General features: G+C 52.6%; 36 non-coding genes across 36 annotated transcripts; 1 reads left to right on the top strand and 35 right to left on the bottom strand.

The window, feature by feature from the left end:
- Positions 1-552: 552 nt before the first annotated feature.
- Positions 553-626, bottom strand: trnai-aau (transfer RNA isoleucine (anticodon AAU)). The gene has a single exon. It is a non-coding gene; the product is annotated as a tRNA-Ile (tRNA).
- A 190-nt stretch (positions 627-816) lies between these two features.
- trnaa-agc (transfer RNA alanine (anticodon AGC)) lies at positions 817-889 on the top strand. The gene has a single exon. It is a non-coding gene; the product is annotated as a tRNA-Ala (tRNA).
- Positions 890-1,204: 315 nt separating this feature from the next.
- Positions 1,205-1,278, bottom strand: trnai-aau (transfer RNA isoleucine (anticodon AAU)). The gene has a single exon. It is a non-coding gene; the product is annotated as a tRNA-Ile (tRNA).
- Positions 1,279-1,856: 578 nt separating this feature from the next.
- trnai-aau (transfer RNA isoleucine (anticodon AAU)) lies at positions 1,857-1,930 on the bottom strand. Its single transcript has one exon. It is a non-coding gene; the product is annotated as a tRNA-Ile (tRNA).
- A 578-nt stretch (positions 1,931-2,508) lies between these two features.
- Positions 2,509-2,582, bottom strand: trnai-aau (transfer RNA isoleucine (anticodon AAU)). The gene has a single exon. It is a non-coding gene; the product is annotated as a tRNA-Ile (tRNA).
- Positions 2,583-3,804: 1,222 nt separating this feature from the next.
- On the bottom strand, positions 3,805-3,878 carry trnai-aau (transfer RNA isoleucine (anticodon AAU)). Its single transcript has one exon. It is a non-coding gene; the product is annotated as a tRNA-Ile (tRNA).
- A 578-nt stretch (positions 3,879-4,456) lies between these two features.
- Positions 4,457-4,530, bottom strand: trnai-aau (transfer RNA isoleucine (anticodon AAU)). The gene has a single exon. It is a non-coding gene; the product is annotated as a tRNA-Ile (tRNA).
- Positions 4,531-5,108: 578 nt separating this feature from the next.
- trnai-aau (transfer RNA isoleucine (anticodon AAU)) lies at positions 5,109-5,182 on the bottom strand. The gene has a single exon. It is a non-coding gene; the product is annotated as a tRNA-Ile (tRNA).
- Positions 5,183-5,760: 578 nt separating this feature from the next.
- On the bottom strand, positions 5,761-5,834 carry trnai-aau (transfer RNA isoleucine (anticodon AAU)). The gene has a single exon. It is a non-coding gene; the product is annotated as a tRNA-Ile (tRNA).
- Positions 5,835-6,415: 581 nt separating this feature from the next.
- On the bottom strand, positions 6,416-6,489 carry trnai-aau (transfer RNA isoleucine (anticodon AAU)). Its single transcript has one exon. It is a non-coding gene; the product is annotated as a tRNA-Ile (tRNA).
- A 579-nt stretch (positions 6,490-7,068) lies between these two features.
- trnai-aau (transfer RNA isoleucine (anticodon AAU)) lies at positions 7,069-7,142 on the bottom strand. Its single transcript has one exon. It is a non-coding gene; the product is annotated as a tRNA-Ile (tRNA).
- Positions 7,143-7,719: 577 nt separating this feature from the next.
- Positions 7,720-7,793, bottom strand: trnai-aau (transfer RNA isoleucine (anticodon AAU)). The gene has a single exon. It is a non-coding gene; the product is annotated as a tRNA-Ile (tRNA).
- A 577-nt stretch (positions 7,794-8,370) lies between these two features.
- trnai-aau (transfer RNA isoleucine (anticodon AAU)) lies at positions 8,371-8,444 on the bottom strand. The gene has a single exon. It is a non-coding gene; the product is annotated as a tRNA-Ile (tRNA).
- Positions 8,445-9,021: 577 nt separating this feature from the next.
- On the bottom strand, positions 9,022-9,095 carry trnai-aau (transfer RNA isoleucine (anticodon AAU)). The gene has a single exon. It is a non-coding gene; the product is annotated as a tRNA-Ile (tRNA).
- A 578-nt stretch (positions 9,096-9,673) lies between these two features.
- trnai-aau (transfer RNA isoleucine (anticodon AAU)) lies at positions 9,674-9,747 on the bottom strand. Its single transcript has one exon. It is a non-coding gene; the product is annotated as a tRNA-Ile (tRNA).
- Positions 9,748-10,325: 578 nt separating this feature from the next.
- Positions 10,326-10,399, bottom strand: trnai-aau (transfer RNA isoleucine (anticodon AAU)). The gene has a single exon. It is a non-coding gene; the product is annotated as a tRNA-Ile (tRNA).
- A 578-nt stretch (positions 10,400-10,977) lies between these two features.
- trnai-aau (transfer RNA isoleucine (anticodon AAU)) lies at positions 10,978-11,051 on the bottom strand. The gene has a single exon. It is a non-coding gene; the product is annotated as a tRNA-Ile (tRNA).
- Positions 11,052-11,628: 577 nt separating this feature from the next.
- trnai-aau (transfer RNA isoleucine (anticodon AAU)) lies at positions 11,629-11,702 on the bottom strand. The gene has a single exon. It is a non-coding gene; the product is annotated as a tRNA-Ile (tRNA).
- A 577-nt stretch (positions 11,703-12,279) lies between these two features.
- trnai-aau (transfer RNA isoleucine (anticodon AAU)) lies at positions 12,280-12,353 on the bottom strand. Its single transcript has one exon. It is a non-coding gene; the product is annotated as a tRNA-Ile (tRNA).
- A 577-nt stretch (positions 12,354-12,930) lies between these two features.
- Positions 12,931-13,004, bottom strand: trnai-aau (transfer RNA isoleucine (anticodon AAU)). The gene has a single exon. It is a non-coding gene; the product is annotated as a tRNA-Ile (tRNA).
- Positions 13,005-13,582: 578 nt separating this feature from the next.
- Positions 13,583-13,656, bottom strand: trnai-aau (transfer RNA isoleucine (anticodon AAU)). The gene has a single exon. It is a non-coding gene; the product is annotated as a tRNA-Ile (tRNA).
- Positions 13,657-14,234: 578 nt separating this feature from the next.
- trnai-aau (transfer RNA isoleucine (anticodon AAU)) lies at positions 14,235-14,308 on the bottom strand. Its single transcript has one exon. It is a non-coding gene; the product is annotated as a tRNA-Ile (tRNA).
- Positions 14,309-14,886: 578 nt separating this feature from the next.
- On the bottom strand, positions 14,887-14,960 carry trnai-aau (transfer RNA isoleucine (anticodon AAU)). The gene has a single exon. It is a non-coding gene; the product is annotated as a tRNA-Ile (tRNA).
- Positions 14,961-15,538: 578 nt separating this feature from the next.
- Positions 15,539-15,612, bottom strand: trnai-aau (transfer RNA isoleucine (anticodon AAU)). The gene has a single exon. It is a non-coding gene; the product is annotated as a tRNA-Ile (tRNA).
- A 579-nt stretch (positions 15,613-16,191) lies between these two features.
- trnai-aau (transfer RNA isoleucine (anticodon AAU)) lies at positions 16,192-16,265 on the bottom strand. The gene has a single exon. It is a non-coding gene; the product is annotated as a tRNA-Ile (tRNA).
- Positions 16,266-16,843: 578 nt separating this feature from the next.
- On the bottom strand, positions 16,844-16,917 carry trnai-aau (transfer RNA isoleucine (anticodon AAU)). The gene has a single exon. It is a non-coding gene; the product is annotated as a tRNA-Ile (tRNA).
- Positions 16,918-17,495: 578 nt separating this feature from the next.
- Positions 17,496-17,569, bottom strand: trnai-aau (transfer RNA isoleucine (anticodon AAU)). Its single transcript has one exon. It is a non-coding gene; the product is annotated as a tRNA-Ile (tRNA).
- A 579-nt stretch (positions 17,570-18,148) lies between these two features.
- On the bottom strand, positions 18,149-18,222 carry trnai-aau (transfer RNA isoleucine (anticodon AAU)). Its single transcript has one exon. It is a non-coding gene; the product is annotated as a tRNA-Ile (tRNA).
- A 579-nt stretch (positions 18,223-18,801) lies between these two features.
- Positions 18,802-18,875, bottom strand: trnai-aau (transfer RNA isoleucine (anticodon AAU)). The gene has a single exon. It is a non-coding gene; the product is annotated as a tRNA-Ile (tRNA).
- A 578-nt stretch (positions 18,876-19,453) lies between these two features.
- trnai-aau (transfer RNA isoleucine (anticodon AAU)) lies at positions 19,454-19,527 on the bottom strand. The gene has a single exon. It is a non-coding gene; the product is annotated as a tRNA-Ile (tRNA).
- A 578-nt stretch (positions 19,528-20,105) lies between these two features.
- Positions 20,106-20,179, bottom strand: trnai-aau (transfer RNA isoleucine (anticodon AAU)). The gene has a single exon. It is a non-coding gene; the product is annotated as a tRNA-Ile (tRNA).
- Positions 20,180-20,757: 578 nt separating this feature from the next.
- On the bottom strand, positions 20,758-20,831 carry trnai-aau (transfer RNA isoleucine (anticodon AAU)). Its single transcript has one exon. It is a non-coding gene; the product is annotated as a tRNA-Ile (tRNA).
- A 579-nt stretch (positions 20,832-21,410) lies between these two features.
- Positions 21,411-21,484, bottom strand: trnai-aau (transfer RNA isoleucine (anticodon AAU)). The gene has a single exon. It is a non-coding gene; the product is annotated as a tRNA-Ile (tRNA).
- Positions 21,485-22,062: 578 nt separating this feature from the next.
- trnai-aau (transfer RNA isoleucine (anticodon AAU)) lies at positions 22,063-22,136 on the bottom strand. The gene has a single exon. It is a non-coding gene; the product is annotated as a tRNA-Ile (tRNA).
- A 578-nt stretch (positions 22,137-22,714) lies between these two features.
- Positions 22,715-22,788, bottom strand: trnai-aau (transfer RNA isoleucine (anticodon AAU)). Its single transcript has one exon. It is a non-coding gene; the product is annotated as a tRNA-Ile (tRNA).
- A 582-nt stretch (positions 22,789-23,370) lies between these two features.
- Positions 23,371-23,444, bottom strand: trnai-aau (transfer RNA isoleucine (anticodon AAU)). Its single transcript has one exon. It is a non-coding gene; the product is annotated as a tRNA-Ile (tRNA).
- Positions 23,445-23,615: the final 171 nt, after the last annotated feature.

Raw genomic sequence — 23,615 nt, 5'->3', positions numbered from 1 at the left:
CGCGGTGTCCTAGGCGCCACCTCCGTTCGGCGTGGAACGACCGGTCGTAGTTGGCCCACGCTGTAAGTCGTTTTTTCGTCACTCTAAATTCAAGGGGATGTCAAGAAAGCAATTAAATGGGAGCTACGAGTCTTCCAAGACTCCAACATCCGCTCCAGAGCAAAGGGGAATTAGCTCAAATGGTAGAGCGCTCGCTTAGCATGCGAGAAGTAGCGGGATCGATGCCCGCATTCTCCAATGCCTTTCGGCTCGTTTGTGGTTCAGTAGCTCGGCTAGTTCAATAAGACAGGTTTGTGCGGTACGTCCAGTGTCGCTCTCCGACCAGGCAGTGTTTTGGCATCACCGTTTTGAAAAATGACACTTCCTTGAGTCAACGGTATTTACCTGGGGCTTACCAAAACCCAGGAGCAAACCAGGGACCTTGAGACCCTCAGCCTAACCCTCTCCCAACTGAGCTATTTGGGCAGGCGTTCCAAAGCCAGTCAGTAGCATTTCAAAGCCTCGCCACAGACTAGATAAAGCAATGGAAAAGATCTCCAAAGAAGGGGTGATTGGCCCGTATGGGGATCGAACCCACGACCTTGGCGTTATTAGCACCACGCTCTGACCAACTGAGCTAACAGGCCGGAGACACTCTCTCCAGCTGCGGAAACGCGGTGTCCTAGGCGCCACTTCCGTTCGGCGTGGAACGACCGGTCGTAGTTGGCCCAAGCTGTAAGTCGTTTTTTCGTCACTCTAAATTCAAGGGGATGTCAAGAAAGCAATTAAATGGGAGCTACGAGTCTTCCAAGACTCCAACCTCAGCTCCAGAGCAAGGGGGAATTAGCTCAAATGGTAGAGCGCTCGCCTAGCATGCGAGAAGTAGCGGGATCGATGCCCGCATTCTCCAATGCCTTTCGGCTCGTTTGTGGTTCAGTAGCTCGGCTAGTTCAATAAGACAGGTTTGTGCGGTACGTCCAGTGTCGCTCTCCGACCAGGCAGTGTTTTGGCATCACCGTTTTGAAAAATGACACTTCCTTGAGTCAACGGTATTTACCTGGGGCTTACCGAAACCCAGGAGCAAACCAGGGACCTTGAGACCCTCAGCCTAACCCTCTCCCAACTGAGCTATTTGGGCAGGCGTTCCAAAGCCAGTCAGTAGCATTTCAAAGCCTCGCCACAGACTAGATAGAGCAATGGAAAAGATCTCCAAAGAAGGGGTGTTTGGCCCGTATGGGGATCGAACCCACGACCTTGGCGTTATTAGCACCACGCTCTGACCAACTGAGCTAACAGGCCGGAGACACTCTCTCCAGCTGCGGAAACGCGGTGTCCTAGGCGCCACTTCCGTTCGGCGTGGAACGACCGGTCGTAGTTGGCCCACGCTGTAAGTCGTTTTTTCGTCACTCTAAATTCAAGGGGATGTCAAGAAAGCAATTAAATGGGAGCTACGAGTCTTCCAAGACTCCAACCTCAGCTCCAGAGCAAGGGGGAATTAGCTCAAATGGTAGAGCGCTCGCTTAGCATGCGAGAAGTAGCGGGATCGATGCCCGCATTCTCCAATGCCTTTCGGCTCGTTTGTGGTTCAGTAGCTCGGCTAGTTCAATAAGACAGGTTTGTGCGGTACGTCCAGTGTCGCTCTCCGACCAGGCAGTGTTTTGGCATCACCGTTTTGAAAAATGACACTTCCTTGAGTCAACGGTATTTACCTGGGGCTTACCAAAACCCAGGAGCAAACCAGGGACCTTGAGACCCTCAGCCTAACCCTCTCCCAACTGAGCTATTTGGGCAGGCGTTCCAAAGCCAGTCAGTAGCATTTCAAAGCCTCGCCACAGACTAGATAGAGCAATGGAAAAGATCTCCAAAGAAGGGGTGTTTGGCCCGTATGGGGATCGAACCCACGACCTTGGCGTTATTAGCACCACGCTCTGACCAACTGAGCTAACATGCCGGAGACACTCTCTCCAGCTGCGGAAACGCGGTGTCCTAGGCGCCACTTCCGTTCGGCGTGGAACGACCGGTCGTAGTTGGCCCACGCTGTAAGTCGTTTTTTCGTCACTCTAAATTCAAGGGGATGTCAAGAAAGCAATTAAATGGGAGCTACGAGTCTTCCAAGACTCCAACCTCAGCTCCAGAGCAAGGGGGAATTAGCTCAAATGGTAGAGCGCTCGCTTAGCATGCGAGAAGTAGCGGGATCGATGCCCGCATTCTCCAATGCCTTTCGGCTCGTTTGTGGTTCAGTAGCTCGGCTAGTTCAATAAGACAGGTTTGTGCGGTACGTCCAGTGTCGCTCTCCGACCAGGCAGTGTTTTGGCATCACCGTTTTGAAAAATGACACTTCCTTGAGTCAACGGTATTTACCTGGGGCTTACCAAAACCCAGGAGCAAACCAGGGACCTTGAGACCCTCAGCCTAACCCTCTCCCAACTGAGCTATTTGGGCAGGCGTTCCAAAGCCAGTCAGTAGCATTTCAAAGCCTCGCCACAGACTAGATAAAGCAATGGAAAAGATCTCCAAAGAAGGGGTGTTTGGCCCGTATGGGGATCGAACCCACGACCTTGGCGTTATTAGCACCACGCTCTGACCAACTGAGCTAGCGGGCCGGAGACACTCTCTCCAGCCGCGGAAACGCGGTGTCCTAGGCGCCACCTCCGTTCGGCGTGGAACGACCGGTCATAGTTGGCCCACGCTGTAAGTCGTTTTTTCGTCACTCTAAATTCAAGGGGATGTCAAGAAAGCAAATTAAATGGGAGCTACGAGTCTTCCAAGACTCCAACGTCAGCTCCAGAGCAAGGGGGAATTAGCTCAAATGGTAGAGCGCTCGCCTAGCATGCGAGAAGTAGCGGGATCGATGCCCGCTTTCTCCAATGCCTTTCGGCTCGTTTGTGGTTCAGTAGCTCGGCTAGTTCAATAAGACAGGTTTGTGCGGTACGTCCAGTGTCGCTCTCCGACCAGGCAGTGTTTTGGCATCACCGTTTTGAAAAATGACACTTCCTTGAGTCAACGGTATTTACCTGGGGCTTACCGAAACCCAGGAGCAAACCAGGGACCTTGAGACCCTCAGCCTAACCCTCTCCCAACTGAGCTATTTGGGCAGGCGTTCCAAAGCCAGTCAGTAGCATTTCAAAGCCTCGCCACAGACTAGATAAAGCAATGGAAAAGATCTCCAAAGAAGGGGTGTTTGGCCCGTATGGGGATCGAACCCACGACCTTGGCGTTATTAGCACCACGCTCTGGCTAACGGGCCGGAGACACTCTCTCCAGCCGCGGAAACGCGGTGTCCTAGGCGCCACTTCCGTTCGGCGTGGAACGACCGGTCGTAGTTGGCCCACGCTGTAAGTCGTTTTTTCGTCACTCTAAATTCAAGGGGATGTCAAGAAAGCAATTAAATGGGAGCTACGAGTCTTCCAAGACTCCAACCTCAGCTCCAGAGCAAGGGGGAATTAGCTCAAATGGTAGAGCGCTCGCTTAGCATGCGAGAAGTAGCGGGATCGATGCCCGCATTCTCCAATGCCTTTCGGCTCGTTTGTGGTTCAGTAGCTCGGCTAGTTCAATAAGACAGGTTTGTGCGGTACGTCCAGTGTCGCTCTCCGACCAGGCAGTGTTTTGGCATCACCGTTTTGAAAAATGACACTTCCTTGAGTCAACGGTATTTACCTGGGGCTTACCGAAACCCAGGAGCAAACCAGGGACCTTGAGACCCTCAGCCTAACCCTCTCCCAACTGAGCTATTTGGGCAGGCGTTCCAAAGCCAGTCAGTAGCATTTCAAAGCCTCGCCACAGACTAGATAAAGCAATGGAAAAGATCTCCAAAGAAGGGGTGTTTGGCCCGTATGGGGATCGAACCCACAACCTTGGCGTTATTAGCACCACGCTCTGACCAACTGAGCTAACGGGCCGGAGACACTCTCTCCAGCTGCGGAAACGCGGTGTCCTAGGCGCCACTTCCGTTCGGCGTGGAACGACTGGTCGTAGTTGGCCCACGCTGTAAGTCGTTTTTTCGTCACTCTAAATTCAAGGGGATGTCAAGAAAGCAATTAAATGGGAGCTACGAGTCTTCCAAGACTCCAACCTCAGCTCCAGAGCAAGGGGGAATTAGCTCAAATGGTAGAGCGCTCGCTTAGCATGCGAGAAGTAGCGGGATCGATGCCCGCATTCTCCAATGCCTTTCGGCTCGTTTGTGGTTCAGTAGCTCGGCTAGTTCAATAAGACAGGTTTGTGCGGTACGTCCAGTGTCGCTCTCCGACCAGGCAGTGTTTTGGCATCACCGTTTTGAAAAATGACACTTCCTTGAGTCAACGGTATTTACCTGGGGCTTACCGAAACCCAGGAGCAAACCAGGGACCTTGAGACCCTCAGCCTAACCCTCTCCCAACTGAGCTATTTGGGCAGGCGTTCCAAAGCCAGTCAGTAGCATTTCAAAGCCTCGCCACAGACTAGATAAAGCAATGGAAAAGATCTCCAAAGAAGGGGTGTTTGGCCCGTATGGGGATCGAACCCACGACCTTGGCGTTATTAGCACCACGCTCTGACCAACTGAGTTAACGGGCCGGAGACACTCTCTCCAGCCGCGGAAACGCGGTGTCCTAGGCGCCACTTCCGTTCGGCGTGGAACGACCGGTCGTAGTTGGCCCACGCTGTAAGTCGTTTTTTCGTCACTCTAAATTCAAGGGGATGTCAAGAAAGCAATTAAATGGGAGCTACGAGTCTTCCAAGACTCCAACCTCAGCTCCAGAGCAAGGGGGAATTAGCTCAAATGGTAGAGCGCTCGCTTAGCATGCGAGAAGTAGCGGGATCGATGCCCGCATTCTCCAATGCCTTTCGGCTCGTTTGTGGTTCAGTAGCTCGGCTAGTTCAATAAGACAGGTTTGTGCGGTACGTCCAGTGTCGCTCTCCGACCAGGCAGTGTTTTGGCATCACCGTTTTGAAAAATGACACTTCCTTGAGTGAACGGTATTTACCTGGGGCTTACCGAAACCCAGGAGCAAACCAGGGACCTTGAGACCCTCAGCCTAACCCTCTCCCAACTGAGCTATTTGGGCAGGCGTTCCAAAGCCAGTCAGTAGCATTTCAAAGCCTCGCCACAGACTAGATAAAGCAATGGAAAAGATCTCCAAAGAAGGGGTGTTTGGCCCGTATGGGGATCGAACCCACGACCTTGGCGTTATTAGCACCACGCTCTGACCAACTGAGCTAACGGGCCGGAGACACTCTCTCCAGCCGCGGAAACGCGGTGTCCTAGGCGCCACTTCCGTTCGGCGTGGAACGACCGGTCGTAGTTGGCCCACGCTGTAAGTCGTTTTTTCGTCACTCTAAATTCAAGGGGATGTCAAGAAAGCAATTAAATGGGAGCTACGAGTCTTCCAAGACTCCAACCTCAGCTCCAGAGCAAGGGGGAATTAGCTCAAATGGTAGAGCGCTCGCTTAGCATGCGAGAAGTAGCGGGATCGATGCCCGCATTCTCCAATGCCTTTCGGCTCGTTTGTGGTTCAGTAGCTCGGCTAGTTCAATAAGACAGGTTTGTGCGGTACGTCCAGTGTCGCTCTCCGACCAGGCAGTGTTTTGGCATCACCGTTTTGAAAAATGACACTTCCTTGAGTCAACGGTATTTACCTGGGGCTTACCAAAACCCAGGAGCAAACCAGGGACCTTGAGACCCTCAGCCTAACCCTCTCCCAACTGAGCTATTTGGGCAGGCGTTCCAAAGCCAGTCAGTAGCATTTCAAAGCCTCGCCACAGACTAGATAAAGCAATGGAAAAGATCTCCAAAGAAGGGGTGTTTGGCCCGTATGGGGATCGAACTCACGACCTTGGCGTTATTAGCACCACGCTCTGACCAACTGAGCTAACGGGCCAGAGACACTCTCCCCCAGCAGCGGAAACGCTGTGTCCTAGGCGCCACCTCCGTTCGGCGTGGAATGACCGGTTGTAGTTGGCCCACGCTGTAAGTCTTTTTTTGTCATTCTAAGTTCAAGGGGAGGTCAAGAAAGCAATTAAACGGACGGGAGCTACGAGTCTTCCAAGACTTCAACGTCAGCTCCAGAGCAAGGGGGAATTAGCTCAAAAGGTAGAGTGCTCGCTTAGCATGCGAGAAGTAGTGGGATCGATGCCCGCATTCTCCGATGCCTTAAGGCTCGTTTGTGGTTCAGTGGCTCGGCTAGTTCAATAACACAGGTTTGTGCGGTACGTCCAGTGTCGCTCTCCGACCAGGCAGTGTTTTGGCATCACCGTTTTGAAAGTGACACTTCCTTGAGTCAACGGTATTTACCTAGGGCTTACCAAAACCCAGGAGCAAACCAGGGACCTTGAGACCCTCAGCCTAACCCTCTCCCAACTGAGCTATTTGGGCAGGCGTTCCAAAGCCAGTCAGTAGCATTTCAAAGCCTCGCCACAGACTAGATAAAGCAATGGAAAAGATCTCCAAAGAAGGGGTGTTTGGCCCGTATGGGGATCGAACCCACGACCTTGGCGTTATTAGCACCACGCTCTGACCAACTGAGCTAACAGGCCGGAGATACTCTCTCCAGCCGCGGAAACGCGGTGTCCTAGGCGCCACCTCCGTTCGGCGTGGAACGACCGGTCGTAGTTGGCCCACGCTGTAAGTCGTTTTTTCGTCACTCTAAATTCAAGGGGATGTCAAGAAAGCAAATTAAATGGGAGCTACGAGTCTTCCAAGACTCCAACGTCAGCTCCAGAGCAAGGGGGAATTAGCTCAAATGGTAGAGCGCTCGCCTAGCATGCGAGAAGTAGCGGGATCGATGCCCGCTTTCTCCAATGCCTTTCGGCTCGTTTGTGGTTCAGTAGCTCGGCTAGTTCAATAAGACAGGTTTGTGCGGTACGTCCAGTGTCGCTCTCCGACCAGGCAGTGTTTTGGCATCACCGTTTTGAAAAATGACACTTCCTTGAGTCAACGGTATTTACCTGGGGCTTACCGAAACCCAGGAGCAAACCAGGGACCTTGAGACCCTCAGCCTAACCCTCTCCCAACTGAGCTATTTGGGCAGGCGTTCCAAAGCCAGTCAGTAGCATTTCAAAGCCTCGCCACAGACTAGATAAAGCAATGGAAAAGATCTCCAAAGAAAGGGTGTTTGGCCCGTATGGGGATCGAACCCACGACCTTGGCGTTATTAGCACCACGCTCTGACCAACTGAGCTAACGGGCCGGAGACACTCTCTCCAGCCGCGGAAACGCGGTGTCCTAGGCGCCACCTCCGTTCGGCGTGGAACGACCGGTCGTAGTTGGCCCACGCTGTAAGTCGTTTTTTCGTCACTCTAAATTCAAGGGGATGTCAAGAAAGCAATTAAATGGGAGCTACGAGTCTTCCAAGACTCCAACCTCAGCTCCAGAGCAAGGGGGAATTAGCTCAAATGGTAGAGCGCTCGCTTAGCATGCGAGAAGTAGCGGGATCGATGCCCGCATTCTCCAATGCCTTTCGGCTCGTTTGTGGTTCAGTGGCTCGGCTAGTTCAATAAGACAGGTTTGTGCGGTACGTCCAGTGTCGCTCTCCGACCAAGCAGTGTTTTGGCATCACCGTTTTGAAAATGACACTTCCTTAAGTCAACGGTATTTACCTGGGGCTTACCGAAACCCAGGAGCAAACCAGGGACCTTGAGACCCTCAGCCTAACCCTCTCCCAACTGAGCTATTTGGGCAGGCGTTCCAAAGCCAGTCAGTAGCATTTCAAAGCCTCGCCACAGACTAGATAAAGCAATGGAAAAGATCTAAAAAAAAGGGGTGATTGGCCCGTATGGGGATCGAACCTACGACCTTGGCGTTATTAGCACCACGCTCTGACCAACTGAGCTAACGGGCCGGAGACACTCTCTCCAGCCGCGGAAACGCGGTGTCCTAGGCGCCACCTCCGTTCGGCGTGGAACGACCGGTCGTAGTTGGCCCACGCTGTAAGTCGTTTTTTCGTCACTCTAAATTCAAGGGGATGTCAAGAAAGCAATTAAATGGGAGCTACGAGTCTTCCAAGACTCCAACATCCGCTCCAGAGCAAAGGGGAATTAGCTCAAATGGTAGAGCGCTCGCTTAGCATGCGAGAAGTAGCGGGATCGATGCCCGCATTCTCCAATGCCTTTCGGCTCGTTTGTGGTTCAGTGGCTCGGCTAGTTCAATAAGACAGGTTTGTGCGGTATGTCCAGTGTCGCTCTCCGACCAAGCGGTGTTTTGGCATCAGCGTTTTGAAAATGACACTTCCTTGAGTCAACGGTATTTACCTGGGGCTTACCGAAACCCAGGAGCAAACCAGGGACCTTGAGACCCTCAGCCTAACCCTCTCCCAACTGAGCTATTTGGGCAGGCGTTCCAAAGCCAGTCAGTAGCATTTCAAAGCCTCGCCACAGACTAGATAAAGCAATGGAAAAGATCTCCAAAGAAGGGGTGTTTGGCCCGTATGGGGATCGAACCCACGACCTTGGCGTTATTAGCACCACGCTCTGACCAACTGAGCTAACAGGCCGGAGACACTCTCTCCAGCTGCGGAAACGCGGTGTCCTAGGCGCCACTTCCGTTCGGCGTGGAACGACCGGTCGTAGTTGGCCCACGCTGTAAGTCGTTTTTTCGTCACTCTAAATTCAAGGGGATGTCAAGAAAGCAATTAAATGGGAGCTACGAGTCTTCCAAGACTCCAACCTCAGCTCCAGAGCAAGGGGGAATTAGCTCAAATGGTAGAGCGCTCGCTTAGCATGCGAGAAGTAGCGGGATAGATGCCCGCATTCTCCAATGCCTTTCGGCTCGTTTGTGGTTCAGTGGCTCGGCTAGTTCAATAAGACAGGTTTGTGCGGTACGTCCAGTGTCGCTCTCCGACCAAGCAGTGTTTTGGCATCACCGTTTTGAAAATGACACTTCCTTAAGTCAACGGTATTTACCTGGGGCTTACCGAAACCCAGGAGCAAACCAGGGACCTTGAGACCCTCAGCCTAACCCTCTCCCAACTGAGCTATTTGGGCAGGCGTTCCAAAGCCAGTCAGTAGCATTTCAAAGCCTCGCCACAGACTAGATAAAGCAATGGAAAAGATCTAAAAAAAAGGGGTGATTGGCCCGTATGGGGATCGAACCTACGACCTTGGCGTTATTAGCACCACGCTCTGACCAACTGAGCTAACGGGCCGGAGACACTCTCTCCAGCCGCGGAAACGCGGTGTCCTAGGCGCCACCTCCGTTCGGCGTGGAACGACCGGTCGTAGTTGGCCCACGCTGTAAGTCGTTTTTTCGTCACTCTAAATTCAAGGGGATGTCAAGAAAGCAATTAAATGGGAGCTACGAGTCTTCCAAGACTCCAACCTCAGCTCCAGAGCAAGGGGGAATTAGCTCAAATGGTAGAGCGCTCGCTTAGCATGCGAGAAGTAGCGGGATAGATGCCCGCATTCTCCAATGCCTTTCGGCTCGTTTGTGGTTCAGTGGCTCGGCTAGTTCAATAAGACAGGTTTGTGCGGTACGTCCAGTGTCGCTCTCCGACCAAGCAGTGTTTTGGCATCACCGTTTTGAAAATGACACTTCCTTAAGTCAACGGTATTTACCTGGGGCTTACCGAAACCCAGGAGCAAACCAGGGACCTTGAGACCCTCAGCCTAACCCTCTCCCAACTGAGCTATTTGGGCAGGCGTTCCAAAGCCAGTCAGTAGCATTTCAAAGCCTCGCCACAGACTAGATAAAGCAATGGAAAAGATCTAAAAAAAAAGGGGTGATTGGCCCGTATGGGGATCGAACCCACGACCTTGGCGTTATTAGCACCACGCTCTGACCAACTGAGCTAACGGGCCGGAGACACTCTCTCCAGCCGCGGAAACGCGGTGTCCTAGGCGCCACCTACGTTCGGCGTGGAACGACCGGTCGTAGTTGGCCCACGCTGTAAGTCGTTTTTTCGTCACTCTAAATTCAAGGGGATGTCAAGAAAGCAATTAAATGGGAGCTACGAGTCTTCCAAGACTCCAACATCCGCTCCAGAGCAAGGGGGAATTAGCTCAAATGGTAGAGCGCTCGCCTAGCATGCGAGAAGTAGTGGGATCGATGCCCGCATTCTCCAATGCCTTTCGGCTCGTTTGTGGTTCAGTGGCTCGGCTAGTTCAATAAGACAGGTTTGTGCGGTACGTCCAGTGTCGCTCTCCGACCAGGCAGTGTTTTGGCATCACCGTTTTGAAAAATGACACTTCCTTGAGTCAACGGTATTTACATGGGGCTTACCGAAACCCAGGAGCAAACCAGGGACCTTGAGACCCTCAGCCTAACCCTCTCCCAACTGAGCTATTTGGGCAGGCGTTCCAAAGCCAGTCAGTAGCATTTCAAAGCCTCGCCACAGACTAGATAAAGCAATGGAAAAGATATCCAAAGAAGGGGTGTTTGGCCCGTATGGGGATCGAACCCACGACCTTGGCGTTATTAGCACCACGCTCTGACCAACTGAGCTAACGGGCCGGAGACACTCTCTCCAGCCGCGGAAACGCGGTGTCCTAGGCGCCACCTCCGTTCGGCGTGGAACGACCGGTCGTAGTTGGCCCACGCTGTAAGTCGTTTTTTCGTCACTCTAAATTCAAGGGGATGTCAAGAAAGCAATTAAATGGGAGCTACGAGTCTTCCAAGACTCCAACATCCGCTCCAGAGCAAGGGGGAATTAGCTCAAATGGTAGAGCGCTCGCCTAGCATGCGAGAAGTAGTGGGATCGATGCCCGCATTCTCCAATGCCTTTCGGCTCGTTTGTGGTTCAGTGGCTCGGCTAGTTCAATAAGACAGGTTTGTGCGGTACGTCCAGTGTCGCTCTCCGACCAGGCAGTGTTTTGGCATCACCGTTTTGAAAAATGACACTTCCTTGAGTCAACGGTATTTACCTGGGGCTTACCGAAACCCAGGAGCAAACCAGGGACCTTGAGACCCTCAGCCTAACCCTCTCCCAACTGAGCTATTTGGGCAGGCGTTCCAAAGCCAGTCAGTAGCATTTCAAAGCCTCGCCACAGACTAGATAAAGCAATGGAAAAGATATCCAAAGAAGGGGTGTTTGGCCCGTATGGGGATCGAACCCACGACCTTGGCGTTATTAGCACCACGCTCTGACCAACTGAGCTAACGGGCCGGAGACACTCTCTCCAGCCGCGGAAACGCGGTGTCCTAGGCGCCACCTCCGTTCGGCGTGGAACGACCGGTCGTAGTTGGCCCACGCTGTAAGTCGTTTTTTCGTCACTCTAAATTCAAGGGGATGTCAAGAAAGCAATTAAATGGGAGCTACGAGTCTTCCAAGACTCCAACATCCGCTCCAGAGCAAAGGGGAATTAGCTCAAATGGTAGAGCGCTCGCTTAGCATGCGAGAAGTAGCGGGATCGATGCCCGCATTCTCCAATGCCTTTCGGCTCGTTTGTGGTTCAGTGGCTCGGCTAGTTCAATAAGACAGGTTTGTGCGGTATGTCCAGTGTCGCTCTCCGACCAAGCGGTGCTTTGGCATCACCGTTTTGAAAATGACACTTCCTTAAGTCAACGGTATTTACCTGGGGCTTACCGAAACCCAGGAGCAAACCAGGGACCTTGAGACCCTCAGCCTAACCCTCTCCCAACTGAGCTATTTGGGCAGGCGTTCCAAAGCCAGTCAGTAGCATTTCAAAGCCTCGCCACAGACTAGATAAAGCAATGGAAAAGATCTCCAAAGAAGGGGTGTTTGGCCCGTATGGGGATCGAAACCACGACCTTGGCGTTATTAGCACCACGCTCTGACCAACTGAGCTAACAGGCCGGAGACACTCTCTCCAGCTGCGGAAACGCGGTGTCCTAGGCGCCACTTCCGTTCGGCGTGGAACGACCGGTCGTAGTTGGCCCACGCTTTAAGTCGTTTTTTCATCACTCTAAATTCAAGGGGATGTCAAGAAAGCAATTAAATGGGAGCTACGAGTCTTCCAAGACTCCAACCTCAGCTCCAGAGCAAGGGGGAATTAGCTCAAATGGTAGAGCGCTCGCTTAGCATGCGAGAAGTAGCGGGATCGATGCCCGCATTCTCCAATGCCTTTCGGCTCGTTTGTGGTTCAGTGGCTCGGCTAGTTCAATAAGACAGGTTTGTGCGGTACGTCCAGTGTCGCTCTCCGACCAAGCAGTGTTTTGGCATCACCGTTTTGAAAATGACACTTCCTTAAGTCAACGGTATTTACCTGGGGCTTACCGAAACCCAGGAGCAAACCAGGGACCTTGAGACCCTCAGCCTAACCCTCTCCCAACTGAGCTATTTGGGCAGGCGTTCCAAAGCCAGTCAGTAGCATTTCAAAGCCTCGCCACAGACTAGATAAAGCAATGGAAAAGATCTAAAAAAAAGGGCTGATTGGCCCGTATGGGGATCGAACCCACGACCTTGGCGTTATTAGCACCACGCTCTGACCAACTGAGCTAACAGGCCGGAGACACTCTCTCCAGCTGCGGAAACGCGGTGTCCTAGGCGCCACTTCCGTTCGGCGTGGAACGACCGGTCGTAGTTGGCCCACGCTGTAAGTCGTTTTTTCGTCACTCTAAATTCAAGGGGATGTCAAGAAAGCAATTAAATGGGAGCTACGAGTCTTCCAAGACTCCAACCTCAGCTCCAGAGCAAGGGGGAATTAGCTCAAATGGTAGAGCGCTCGCTTAGCATGCGAGAAGTAGCGGGATCGATGCCCGCATTCTCCAATGCCTTTCGGCTCGTTTGTGGTTCAGTGGCTCGGCTAGTTCAATAAGACAGGTTTGTGCGGTACGTCCAGTGTCGCTCTCCGACCAAGCAGTGTTTTGGCATCACCGTTTTGAAAATGACACTTCCTTAAGTCAACGGTATTTACCTGGGGCTTACCGAAACCCAGGAGCAAACCAGGGACCTTGAGACCCTCAGCCTAACCCTCTCCCAACTGAGCTATTTGGGCAGGCGTTCCAAAGCCAGTCAGTAGCATTTCAAAGCCTCGCCACAGACTAGATAAAGCAATGGAAAAGATCTCCAAAGAAGGGGTGTTTGGCCCGTATGGGGATCGAACCCACGACCTTGGCGTTATTAGCACCACGCTCTGACCAACTGAGCTAACAGGCCGGAGACACTCTCTCCAGCTGCGGAAACGCGGTGTCCTAGGCGCCACTTCCGTTCGGCGTGGAACGACCGGTCGTAGTTGGCCCACGCTGTAAGTCGTTTTTTCGTCACTCTAAATTCAAGGGGATGTCAAGAAAGCAATTAAATGGGAGCTACGAGTCTTCCAAGACTCCAACCTCAGCTCCAGAGCAAGGGGGAATTAGCTCAAATGGTAGAGCGCTCGCTTAGCATGCGAGAAGTAGCGGGATCGATGCCCGCATTCTCCAATGCCTTTCGGCTCGTTTGTGGTTCAGTAGCTCGGCTAGTTCAATAAGACAGGTTTGTGCGGTACGTCCAGTGTCGCTCTCCGACCAGGCAGTGTTTTGGCATCACCGTTTTGAAAAATGACACTTCCTTGAGTCAACGGTATTTACCTGGGGCTTACCAAAACCCAGGAGCAAACCAGGGACCTTGAGACCCTCAGCCTAACCCTCTCCCAACTGAGCTATTTGGGCAGGCGTTCCAAAGCCAGTCAGTAGCATTTCAAAGCCTCGCCACAGACTAGATAGAGCAATGGAAAAGATCTCCAAAGAAGGGGTGTTTGGCCCGTATGGGGATCGAACCCACGACCTTGGCGTTATTAGCACCACGCTCTGACCAACTGAGCTAACAGGCCGGAGACACTCTCTCCAGCTGCGGAAACGCGGTGTCCTAGGCGCCACTTCCGTTCGGCGTGGAACGACCGGTCGTAGTTGGCCCACGCTGTAAGTCGTTTTTTCGTCACTCTAAATTCAAGGGGATGTCAAGAAAGCAATTAAATGGGAGCTACGAGTCTTCCAAGACTCCAACCTCAGCTCCAGAGCAAGGGGGAATTAGCTCAAATGGTAGAGCGCTCGCTTAGCATGCGAGAAGTAGCGGGATCGATGCCCGCATTCTCCAATGCCTTTCGGCTCGTTTGTGGTTCAGTAGCTCGGCTAGTTCAATAAGACAGGTTTGTGCGGTACGTCCAGTGTCGCTCTCCGACCAGGCAGTGTTTTGGCATCACCGTTTTGAAAAATGACACTTCCTTGAGGCAACGGTATTTACCTGGGGCTTACCGAAACCCAGGAGCAAACCAGGGACCTTGAGACCCTCAGCCTAACCCTCTCCCAACTGAGCTATTTGGGCAGGCGTTCCAAAGCCAGTCAGTAGCATTTCAAAGCCTCGCCACAGACTAGATAAAGCAATGGAAAAGATCTCCAAAGAAGGGGTGTTTGGCCCGTATGGGGATCGAACCCACGACCTTGGCGTTATTAGCACCACGCTCTGACCAACTGAGCTAACAGGCCGGAGACACTCTCTCCAGCTGCGGAAACGCGGTGTCCTAGGCGCCACTTCCGTTCGGCGTGGAACGACCGGTCGTAGTTGGCCCACGCTGTAAGTCGTTTTTTCGTCACTCTAAATTCAAGGGGATGTCAAGAAAGCAATTAAATGGGAGCTACGAGTCTTCCAAGACTCCAACCTCAGCTCCAGAGCAAGGGGGAATTAGCTCAAATGGTAGAGCGCTCGCTTAGCATGCGAGAAGTAGCGGGATCGATGCCCGCATTCTCCAATGCCTTTCGGCTCGTTTGTGGTTCAGTAGCTCGGCTAGTTCAATAAGACAGGTTTGTGCGGTACGTCCAGTGTCGCTCTCCGACCAGGCAGTGTTTTGGCATCACCGTTTTGAAAAATGACACTTCCTTGAGTCAACGGTATTTACCTGGGGCTTACCAAAACCCAGGAGCAAACCAGGGACCTTGAGACCCTCAGCCTAACCCTCTCCCAACTGAGCTATTTGGGCAGGCGTTCCAAAGCCAGTCAGTAGCATTTCAAAGCCTCGCCACAGACTAGATAAAGCAATGGAAAAGATATCCAAAGAAGGGGTGTTTGGCCCGTATGGGGATCGAACCCACGACCTTGGCGTTATTAGCACCACGCTCTGACCAACTGAGCTAACGGGCCGGAGACACTCTCTCCAGCTGCGGAAACGCGGTGTCCTAGGCGCCACTTCCGTTCGGCGTGGAACGACCGGTCGTAGTTGGCCCACGCTGTAAGTCGTTTTTTCGTCACTCTAAATTCAAGGGGATGTCAAGAAAGCAATTAAATGGGAGCTACGAGTCTTCCAAGACTCCAACCTCAGCTCCAGAGCAAGGGGGAATTAGCTCAAATGGTAGAGCGCTCGCTTAGCATGCGAGAAGTAGCGGGATCGATGCCCGCATTCTCCAATGCCTTTCGGCTCGTTTGTGGTTCAGTAGCTCGGCTAGTTCAATAAGACAGGTTTGTGCGGTACGTCCAGTGTCGCTCTCCGACCAGGCAGTGTTTTGGCATCACCGTTTTGAAAAATGACACTTCCTTGAGTCAACGGTATTTACCTGGGGCTTACCGAAACTCAGGAGCAAACCAGGGACCTTGAGACCCTCAGCCTAACCCTCTCCCAACTGAGCTATTTGGGCAGGCGTTCCAAAGCCAGTCAGTAGCATTTCAAAGCCTCGCCACAGACTAGATAAAGCAATGGAAAAGATCTCCAAAGAAGGGGTGTTTGGCCCGTATGGGGATCGAACCCACGACCTTGGCGTTATTAGCACCACGCTCTGACCAACTGAGCTAGCGGGCCGGAGACACTCTCTCCAGCCGCGGAAACGCGGTGTCCTAGGCGCCACCTCCGTTCGGCGTGGAACGACCGGTCATAGTTGGCCCACGCTGTAAGTCGTTTTTTCGTCACTCTAAATTCAAGGGGATGTCAAGAAAGCAAATTAAATGGGAGCTACGAGTCTTCCAAGACTCCAACGTCAGCTCCAGAGCAAGGGGGAATTAGCTCAAATGGTAGAGCGCTCGCCTAGCATGCGAGAAGTAGCGGGATCGATGCCCGCTTTCTCCAATGCCTTTCGGCTCGTTTGTGGTTCAGTAGCTCGGCTAGTTCAATAAGACAGGTTTGTGCGGTACGTCCAGTGTCGCTCTCCGACCAGGCAGTGTTTTGGCATCACCGTTTTGAAAAATGACACTTCCTTGAGTCAACGGTATTTACCTGGGGCTTACCGAAACCCAGGAGCAAACCAGGGACCTTGAGACCCTCAGCCTAACCCTCTCCCAACTGAGCTATTTGGGCAGGCGTTCCAAAGCCAGTCAGTAGCATTTCAAAGCCTCGCCACAGACTAGATAAAGCAATGGAAAAGATCTCCAAAGAAGGGGTGTTTGGCCCGTATGGGGATCGAACCCACGACCTTGGCGTTATTAGCACCACGCTCTGACCAACTGAGCTAACAGGCCGGAGACACTCTCTCCAGCTGCGGAAACGCGGTGTCCTAGGCGCCACTTCCGTTCGGCGTGGAACGACTGGTCGTAGTTGGCCCACGCTGTAAGTCGTTTTTTCGTCACTCTAAATTCAAGGGGATGTCAAGAAAGCAATTAAATGGGAGCTACGAGTCTTCCAAGACTCCAACCTCAGCTCCAGAGCAAGGGGGAATTAGCTCAAATGGTAGAGCGCTCGCTTAGCATGCGAGAAGTAGCGGGATCGATGCCCGCATTCTCCAATGCCTTTCGGCTCGTTTGTGGTTCAGTAGCTCGGCTAGTTCAATAAGACAGGTTTGTGCGGTACGTCCAGTGTCGCTCTCCGACCAGGCAGTGTTTTGGCATCACCGTTTTGAAAAATGACACTTCCTTGAGTCAACGGTATTTACCTGGGGCTTACCAAAACCCAGGAGCAAACCAGGGACCTTGAGACCCTCAGCCTAACCCTCTCCCAACTGAGCTATTTGGGCAGGCGTTCCAAAGCCAGTCAGTAGCATTTCAAAGCCTCGCCACAGACTAGATAAAGCAATGGAAAAGATCTCCAAAGAAGGGGTGTTTGGCCCGTATGGGGATCGAACCCACGACCTTGGCGTTATTAGCACCACGCTCTGACCAACTGAGCTAACGGGCCGGAGACACTCTCTCCAGCCGCGGAAACGCGGTGTCCTAGGAGCCACTTCCGTTCGGCGTGGAATGACCGGTTGTAGTTGGCCCACGCTGTAAGTCGTTTTTTCGTCACTCTAAATTCAAGGGGATGTCAAGAAAGCAATTAAATGGGAGCTACGAGTCTTCCAAGACTCCAACCTCAGCTCCAGAGCAAGGGGGAATTAGCTCAAATGGTAGAGCGCTCGCTTAGCATGCGAGAAGTAGCGGGATCGATGCCCGCATTCTCCAATGCCTTTCGGCTCGTTTGTGGTTCAGTAGCTTCGCTAGTTCAATAAGACAGGTTTGTGCGGTACGTCCAGTGTCGCTCTCCGACCAGGCAGTGTTTTGGCATCACCGTTTTGAAAAATGACACTTCCTTGAGTCAACGGTATTTACCTGGGGCTTACCGAAACTCAGGAGCAAACCAGGGACCTTGAGACCCTCAGCCTAACCCTCTCCCAACTGAGCTATTTGGGCAGGCGTTCCAAAGCCAGTCAGTAGCATTTCAAAGCCTCGCCACAGACTAGATAAAGCAATGGAAAAGATCTCCAAAGAAGGGGTGTTTGGCCCGTATGGGGATCGAACCCACGACCTTGGCGTTATTAGCACCACGCTCTGACCAACTGAGCTAGCGGGCCGGAGACACTCTCTCCAGCCGCGGAAACGCGGTGTCCTAGGCGCCACCTCCGTTCGGCGTGGAACGACCGGTCATAGTTGGCCCACGCTGTAAGTCGTTTTTTCGTCACTCTAAATTCAAGGGGATGTCAAGAAAGCAAATTAAATGGGAGCTACGAGTCTTCCAAGACTCCAACGTCAGCTCCAGAGCAAGGGGGAATTAGCTCAAATGGTAGAGCGCTCGCCTAGCATGCGAGAAGTAGCGGGATCGATGCCCGCTTTCTCCAATGCCTTTCGGCTCGTTTGTGGTTCAGTAGCTCGGCTAGTTCAATAAGACAGGTTTGTGCGGTACGTCCAGTGTCGCTCTCCGACCAGGCAGTGTTTTGGCATCACCGTTTTGAAAAATGACACTTCCTTGAGTCAACGGTATTTACCTGGGGCTTACCGAAACCCAGGAGCAAACCAGGGACCTTGAGACCCTCAGCCTAACCCTCTCCCAACTGAGCTATTTGGGCAGGCGTTCCAAAGCCAGTCAGTAGCATTTCAAAGCCTCGCCACAGACTAGATAAAGCAATGGAAAAGATCTCCAAAGAAGGGGTGTTTGGCCCGTATGGGGATCGAACCCACGACCTTGGCGTTATTAGCACCACGCTCTGACCAACTGAGCTAGCGGGCCGGAGACACTCTCTCCAGCCGCGGAAACGCGGTGTCCTAGGCGCCACCTCCGTTCGGCGTGGAACGACCGGTCATAGTTGGCCCACGCTGTAAGTCGTTTTTTCGTCACTCTAAATTCAAGGGGATGTCAAGAAAGCAAATTAAATGGGAGCTACGAGTCTTCCAAGACTCCAACGTCAGCTCCAGAGCAAGGGGGAATTAGCTCAAATGGTAGAGCGCTCGCCTAGCATGCGAGAAGTAGCGGGATCGATGCCCGCTTTCTCCAATGCCTTTCGGCTCGTTTGTGGTTCAGTAGCTCGGCTAGTTCAATAAGACAGGTTTGTGCGGTACGTCCAGTGTCGCTCTCCGACCAGGCAGTGTTTTGGCATCACCGTTTTGAAAAATGACACTTCCTTGAGTCAACGGTATTTACCTGGGGCTTACCGAAACCCAGGAGCAAACCAGGGACCTTGAGACCCTCAGCCTAACCCTCTCCCAACTGAGCTATTTGGGCAGGCGTTCCAAAGCCAGTCAGTAGCATTTCAAAGCCTCGCCACAGACTAGATAAAGCAATGGAAAAGATCTCCAAAGAAGGGGTGTTTGGCCCGTATGGGGATCGAACCCACGACCTTGGCGTTATTAGCACCACGCTCTGACCAACTGAGCTAACGGGCCGGAGACACTCTCTCCAGCCGCGGAAACGCGGTGTCCTAGGCGCCACTTCCGTTCGGCGTGGAACGACCGGTCGTAGTTGGCCCACGCTGTAAGTCGTTTTTTCGTCACTCTAAATTCAAGGGGATGTCAAGAAAGCAATTAAATGGGAGCTACGAGTCTTCCAAGACTCCAACCTCAGCTCCAGAGCAAGGGGGAATTAGCTCAAATGGTAGAGCGCTCGCTTAGCATGCGAGAAGTAGCGGGATCGATGCCCGCATTCTCCAATGCCTTTCGGCTCGTTTGTGGTTCAGTAGCTCGGCTAGTTCAATAAGACAGGTTTGTGCGGTACGTCCAGTGTCGCTCTCCGACCAGGCAGTGTTTTGGCATCACCGTTTTGAAAAATGACACTTCCTTGAGTCAACGGTATTTACCTGGGGCTTACCGAAACCCAGGAGCAAACCAGGGACCTTGAGACCCTCAGCCTAACCCTCTCCCAACTGAGCTATTTGGGCAGGCGTTCCAAAGCCAGTCAGTAGCATTTCAAAGCCTCGCCACAGACTAGATAAAGCAATGGAAAAGATCTCCAAAGAAGGGGTGTTTGGCCCGTATGGGGATCGAACCCACGACCTTGGCGTTATTAGCACCACGCTCTGACCAACTGAGCTAACAGGCCGGAGACACTCTCTCCAGCTGCGGAAACGCGGTGTCCTAGGCGCCACTTCCGTTCGGCGTGGAACGACTGGTCGTAGTTGGCCCACGCTGTAAGTCGTTTTTTCGTCACTCTAAATTCAAGGGGATGTCAAGAAAGCAATTAAATGGGAGCTACGAGTCTTCCAAGACTCCAACCTCAGCTCCAGAGCAAGGGGGAATTAGCTCAAATGGTAGAGCGCTCGCTTAGCATGCGAGAAGTAGCGGGATCGATGCCCGCATTCTCCAATGCCTTTCGGCTCGTTTGTGGTTCAGTAGCTCGGCTAGTTCAATAAGACAGGTTTGTGCGGTACGTCCAGTGTCGCTCTCCGACCAGGCAGTGTTTTGGCATCACCGTTTTGAAAAATGACACTTCCTTGAGTCAACGGTATTTACCTGGGGCTTACCAAAACCCAGGAGCAAACCAGGGACCTTGAGACCCTCAGCCTAACCCTCTCCCAACTGAGCTATTTGGGCAGGCGTTCCAAAGCCAGTCAGTAGCATTTCAAAGCCTCGCCACAGACTAGATAAAGCAATGGAAAAGATCTCCAAAGAAGGGGTGTTTGGCCCGTATGGGGATCGAACCCACGACCTTGGCGTTATTAGCACCACGCTCTGACCAACTGAGCTAACAGGCCGGAGACACTCTCTCCAGCTGCGGAAACGCGGTGTCCTAGGCGCCACTTCCGTTCGGCGTGGAACGACCGGTCGTAGTTGGCCCACGCTGTAAGTCGTTTTTTCGTCACTCTAAATTCAAGGGGATGTCAAGAAAGCAATTAAATGGGAGCTACGAGTCTTCCAAGACTCCAACCTCAGCTCCAGAGCAAGGGGGAATTAGCTCAAATGGTAGAGCGCTCGCTTAGCATGCGAGAAGTAGCGGGATCGATGCCCGCATTCTCCAATGCCTTTCGGCTCGTTTGTGGTTCAGTAGCTCGGCTAGTTCAATAAGACAGGTTTGTGCGGTACGTCCAGTGTCGCTCTCCGACCAGGCAGTGTTTTGGCATCACCGTTTTGAAAAATGACACTTCCTTGAGTCAACGGTATTTACCTGGGGCTTACCGAAACTCAGGAGCAAACCAGGGACCTTGAGACCCTCAGCCTAACCCTCTCCCAACTGAGCTATTTGGGCAGGCGTTCCAAAGCCAGTCAGTAGCATTTCAAAGCCTCGCCACAGACTAGATAAAGCAATGGAAAAGATCTCCAAAGAAGGGGTGTTTGGCCCGTATGGGGATCGAACCCACGACCTTGGCGTTATTAGCACCACGCTCTGACCAACTGAGCTAGCGGGCCGGAGACACTCTCTCCAGCCGCGGAAACGCGGTGTCCTAGGCGCCACCTCCGTTCGGCGTGGAACGACCGGTCATAGTTGGCCCACGCTGTAAGTCGTTTTTTCGTCACTCTAAATTCAAGGGGATGTCAAGAAAGCAAATTAAATGGGAGCTACGAGTCTTCCAAGACTCCAACGTCAGCTCCAGAGCAAGGGGGAATTAGCTCAAATGGTAGAGCGCTCGCCTAGCATGCGAGAAGTAGCGGGATCGATGCCCGCTTTCTCCAATGCCTTTCGGCTCGTTTGTGGTTCAGTAGCTCGGCTAGTTCAATAAGACAGGTTTGTGCGGTACGTCCAGTGTCGCTCTCCGACCAGGCAGTGTTTTGGCATCACCGTTTTGAAAAATGACACTTCCTTGAGTCAACGGTATTTACCTGGGGCTTACCGAAACCCAGGAGCAAACCAGGGACCTTGAGACCCTCAGCCTAACCCTCTCCCAACTGAGCTATTTGGGCAGGCGTTCCAAAGCCAGTCAGTAGCATTTCAAAGCCTCGCCACAGACTAGATAAAGCAATGGAAAAGATCTCCAAAGAAGGGGTGTTTGGCCCGTATGGGGATCGAACCCACGACCTTGGCGTTATTAGCACCACGCTCTGACCAACTGAGCTAACGGGCCGGAGACACTCTCTCCAGCCGCGGAAACGCGGTGTCCTAGGCGCCACTTCCGTTCGGCGTGGAACGACCGGTCGTAGTTGGCCCACGCTGTAAGTCGTTTTTTCGTCACTCTAAATTCAAGGGGATGTCAAGAAAGCAATTAAATGGGAGCTACGAGTCTTCCAAGACTCCAACCTCAGCTCCAGAGCAAGGGGGAATTAGCTCAAATGGTAGAGCGCTCGCTTAGCATGCGAGAAGTAGCGGGATCGATGCCTGCATTCTCCAATGCCTTTCGGCTCGTTTGTGGTTCAGTATCTCGGCTAGTTCAATAAGACAGGTTTGTGCGGTACGTCCAGTGTCGCTCTCCGACCAGGCAGTGTTTTGGCATCACCGTTTTGAAAAATGACACTTCCTTGAGTCAACGGTATTTACCTGGGGCTTACCGAAACCCAGGAGCAAACCAGGGACCTTGAGACCCTCAGCCTAACCCTCTCCCAACTGAGCTATTTGGGCAGGCGTTCCAAACCCAGTCAGTAGCATTTCAAAGCCTCGCCACAGACTAGATAAAGCAATGGAAAAGATCTCCAAAGAAGGGGTGTTTGGCCCGTATGGGGATCGAACCCACGACCTTGGCGTTATTAGCACCACGCTCTGACCAACTGAGCTAACGGGCCGGAGACACTCTCTCCAGCCGCGGAAACGCGGTGTCCTAGGCGCCACTTCCGTTCGGCGTGGAACGACCGGTCGTAGTTGGCCCACGCTGTAAGTCGTTTTTTCGTCACTCTAAATTCAAGGGGATGTCAAGAAAGCAATTAAATGGGAGCTACGAGTCTTCCAAGACTCCAACCTCAGCTCCAGAGCAAGGGGGAATTAGCTCAAATGGTAGAGCGCTCGCTTAGCATGCGAGAAGTAGCGGGATCGATGCCTGCATTCTCCAATGCCTTTCGGCTCGTTTGTGGTTCAGTATCTCGGCTAGTTCAATAAGACAGGTTTGTGCGGTACGTCCAGTGTCGCTCTCCGACCAGGCAGTGTTTTGGCATCACCGTTTTGAAAAATGACACTTCCTTGAGTCAATGGTATTTACCTAGGGCTTACCAAAACCCAGGAGCAAACCAGGGACCTTGAGACCCTCAGCCTAACCCTCTCCCAACTGAGCTATTTGGGCAGGTGTTCCAAAGCCAGTCAGTAGCATTTCAAAGCCTCGCCACAGACTAGATAAAGCAATGGAAAAGATCTCCAAAGAAGGGGTGTTTGGCCCGTATGGGGATCGAACTCACGAACTTGGCGTTATTAGCACCACGCTCTGACCAACTGAGCTAACGGGCCGGAGACACTCTCCCCCAGCAGCGGAAACGCTGTGTCCTAGGCGCCACCTCCGTTCAGCGTGGAATGACCGGTTGTAGTTGGCCCACGCTGTAAGTCGTTTTTTCGTCATTCTAAGTTCAAGGGGAGGTCAAGAAAGCAATTAAACGGACGGGAGCTACGAGTCTTCCAAGACTTCAACGTCAGCTCCAGAGCAAGGGGGAATTAGCTCAAATGGTAGAGTGCTCGCTTAGCATGCGAGAAGTAGCGGGATCGATACCCGCATTCTCCAATGCCTTAAGGCTCGTTTGTGGTTCAGTGGCTCGGCTAGTACAATAAAACAGGTTTGTGCGGTACGTCCAGTGTCGCTCTCCGACCAGGCAGTGCTTTGGCATCACCGTTTTGAAAGTGACACTTCCTTGAGTCAACGGTATTTACCTAGGGCTTACCAAAACCCAGGAGCAAACCAGGGACCTTGAGACCCTCAGCCTAACCCTCTCCCAACTGAGCTGTTTGGGCAGGCGTTCCAAAGCCAGTCAGTAGCATTTCAAAGCCTCGCCACAGACTAGATAAAGCAATGGAAAAGATCTCCAAAAAAAGGGTGTTTGGACCGTATGGTGATCGAACCCACGACCTTGGCGTTATTAGCACCACGCTCTGACCAACTGAGCTAACGGGCCAGAGACACTTTCTCCAGCCGCGGAAACGCGGTGTCCTAGGCGCCACTCCGTTCGGCGTGGAACGACCGGTCGTAGTTGGCCCACGCTGTAAGTCGTTTTTTCGTCACTCTAAATTCAAGGGGATGTCAAGAAAGCAATTAAATGGGAGCTACGAGTCTTCCAAGACTCCAA

The sequence above is a fragment of the Hypomesus nipponensis genome, chromosome 3 (assembly GCF_054491055.1).
Source record: "Hypomesus nipponensis isolate SF chromosome 3, ASM5449105v1, whole genome shotgun sequence".
Lineage (NCBI taxonomy): Eukaryota > Metazoa > Chordata > Actinopteri > Osmeriformes > Osmeridae > Hypomesus > Hypomesus nipponensis.
This window is presented reverse-complemented; position numbering and strand designations above follow the sequence as displayed.